Source organism: Saccopteryx leptura, chromosome 4 (genome assembly GCF_036850995.1).
Source record: "Saccopteryx leptura isolate mSacLep1 chromosome 4, mSacLep1_pri_phased_curated, whole genome shotgun sequence".
NCBI lineage: Eukaryota > Metazoa > Chordata > Mammalia > Chiroptera > Emballonuridae > Saccopteryx > Saccopteryx leptura.
This window is the reverse complement of record NC_089506.1, coordinates 64288571-64292031: the sequence shown is the minus strand read 5'-3', so window position 1 is coordinate 64292031 and position 3461 is coordinate 64288571. Positions and strand designations below refer to the sequence as shown.

Genomic DNA, 3461 nt, shown 5'->3' with positions numbered 1-3461 from the left:
GCTTAGAGATCACCTCTCAAAAGCTGTGGAAAACAATTAGACCTCTCTTTGGCAAGATTAGTTCTTTACTACACTTAAAGTAAACTTACTTTAATGAATTGTATATTTGTATGCATAGCTGGAGAGCTATATGACAAAAAGAAAAGTACCTACAACTTTTTGTTAGAACCAGAGCATCATTATTTTCCCTAGCAGTGCTAGATAAGAAAATCAATAGAGAATTTCACTGCTGTAACATTAATTCTATTTCTTCCTCATGAGTTTATAAATAAAATGGATAACTATAATAATTAAAATAATAGAGCTAGTGCACATCAAATCTTATGTCTTATCATGTAAAGTGTTACTCTGGACTCTTAGCTTAAAAATAAAATGACATAAAAGATAAATGAGAAAATATAACTTTAATTTTAAAATTCGGCTGTAAGAATTAAGAGACTGGATGTCTTAACTTGGCTTTGTGAATAATTTTTTATGTAATTTGAGCAAATAACCTTTCTAAAACTCAATTTGCTCATCTATAATTAGTGAGGAGATTAAATTAAATTGATTTTAAATCCCATCACCTTCAAAATACTGCATTTACACTTTTCACGAAAGAACAGTAAGATCTCCATAAAAGACTTAAACAAACAAACAAAAGATAAAATAAAGTCATTAAAATCAGCATTTTTCACATACATATTTAAAGGGCCCAGAGAAATATAAAGAATTTAAAGCATTTTTAACTTCTCATCACTATTGTTGAACTGATTTTTATTTAAAACTCTTCCTGATATGTACCAGAGAAATTAAAACATGCATATTTAAAACAAATTTTAATAAAATTAAAAAAGATAATTCATAAACTTACTTCAAAAATCAGGTTCAAAATGTGGACTTTTGTATACAGTGCTTGAAGTGCTTGAAGTTTATGGATTCACCTTAAGTTTTAAATTATATATATGATTCCCAAATCCATTTATAACAAATGTGAACAAGTTAAAACAATGTAGTAATCACGTACTCATTCTTTTATTATTCAGGTTAACTTTTCCCCAGTTTTAATATTCTGCTGAGTTTTCAATCATAAGATGAATATTATTAAATTTAGACACATAATGTGTATTCATTCTCCATTCTTTATATATTGTATATATTTATGTTCTGTATACAGTAAGGTTTTCTTATTTTTTGTAACAACCTTGAAATGGCATATTTATCTTAGAAAGGATTTCTTAAGTAAAATATTTATTTCTGCTAAGAAAATGTTTTGTTTGGATATTTCCTAATAGCCCAATGTTAGTATCAGTAGCAAACATTTGTTCTTGCAGAAAATGTTTTCAAATGGACTATTACTTCAATGGTTTTGGCAACTGTGTAGTATGGCAGTAGATTTAGTGAACTGTCTTTCCATATGCTACTCCTGCTTCCCTGCAGTTTTTTTCCAAATTAGACAGAAACACTTTAAAGATCTCAGTGACTTCTTAAAAAAAAAAGGGTAAACATTTGTTCCACTAAGGTAAATCAAACATATACAACCATCCACGCTAAGTGAAATCTTACAAAGAGATATTTTACATTACTTGAATGATTTTAAGTTAGTGAACTATCTGTGACATTTTCTTTTTGAGTAAATATATAGTCTTTTTAAAAACAGTCTGTTTAAAAAATAAACAGAAAATTAGTTCTGTATATATCTAATATTAAAATTAGAAATAGAATTTGAAAGTTAAAAACTTCTTGCTGATGAAATATATAGTACTAGCTATAATCATAGGCGTCTTATAATCTAATATCAATAAGGATTTTCTTTTTTCTATAAGCAGCTATGAAGTTATCGGATAGTAACTCTCCATCTGAAAGAAATTGGCCATCTTTTCCTTGATCAATTAGTATGTCTAGCTGAGAATTTGAATATGACTTAACAAGATGGGTAACATCACAAGCCTTTCATTTATTTTGATTCATTCCCAAATATCCACCAAAGGCTTTTTTGCCCCAAGGACAAAACACTGGATTGCAAATGAAGCAAATCCTGACACATATAGGTATTTTCCAGGATTTTTTAAAGCACAAATCAGAGCTCCATGGCCTCCCACAGAATGGCCAACATTATATATCCATTGGGAGTCCAATGAAAAGTTCGCATGTATGAGTTGGGAAAGCTTCTCTATTTCATAAGAGTGCATTCTGTAGTTAGTTTTCCAAGGACCTTCAGTGGCATCCGCACAAAACCCAGTACCAGTACCACAGGCCCACCTCTCATCTTCTCCTTTAATATTGCAGCCACAGGACTGGCATCTGGAGCAATGACAACAAGGACACGTTCTGAGGCAGCCTGATGATAACCAGATTTTAATTTTTATTTTATTTATTCATTTTTTTTTTTTTAGAGAGGAGAGAGAGGGGGAGAGAGAGAGAGACAGAGAGGAGAGAGAGATAGGGGGGAGGAGCTGGAAGCATCAACTCCCATATGTGCCTTGACCAGGCAAGCCCAGGGTTTCGAACCAGCGACCTCAGCATTTCCAGGTCGACGCTTTATCCACTGCGCCACCACAGGTCAGGCGATAACCAGATTTTGATACAAAATTATGTTCTGTACAACTTAAACCAGAGAGCCAATATAGCTCAAGACATTTTTCAGTTTTCTGCCTTTGATGGTAAGTAGATAACAAATTTCATTTTGCCATTCAGTTCAACACTATCATGTTCAAATACTTCCTGGAGCCTTGGCTCGTTGACTCTGTGGTAGAGTATCGGCCAACTGTGTAGATATCACTGGTTTGATTCTCAGTCGGGGAACACAGGAGAAGTGACCATCGCCTTCTCCATCTTTCTTTCTCTCTCTCTCTCTTTGTCTCTGTCTCTCTCTCTCTCTCTCTCTCTCTTCCTCTCCCAAAGCCATGGCTCAATTGGTTCAAGCAGAGAACAAGGTTGGTTCATGGAGCCTCAGACTCAGGTACTAAAACTAGATGGGTTGTGAACACAGCCCAAGATGGGCAGAGTCTTAGCTCCAGACAAGCCTTACCGGGTGGGTCCCGGTTATGTGTGAGGGAGTCTGTCTCTCTATCTTCTCTCCTCTCATTTGAAAAAAATAAAAAATAAAAAAGTTTCTGCAATCCCCCAAAACACTTGATGCTAGAAATCTGTTTCAATGCCATTCTTGTTCTGTCCAATTTCTACTTGCTCCTTTTTTTTTCACCAAAGAATAGATGAACCTCCAGCCACAGAGGCAGTAACAAAACCCACATTCATAATTTTTAATAGATCATCTTTATCCAGCTGATCAAAATAGATAAAATATTTCTATTTACTAATATTATATTTTGAAGAAGAGTAAAGAAGTATAAAATGCCATACTTTGATGCAAATCCTTTTTGTAAAACAGTATTGGAAAATACAAATCCCTGGACTGTCTTATCTTATCTCTCTGAGCTGAGCTTTTAAATCTATGGTTAAATCAGCTCTGCCTCGGAGGA

The 3461-nt window shown here is 33.7% G+C and overlaps 1 pseudogene; it reads right to left on the bottom strand.

The window, feature by feature from the left end:
- Positions 1-1743: 1743 nt before the first annotated feature.
- Positions 1744-3155, bottom strand: LOC136404389 (S-formylglutathione hydrolase-like; annotated as a pseudogene).
- Between the last annotated feature and the right edge of the window lie 306 nt (positions 3156-3461).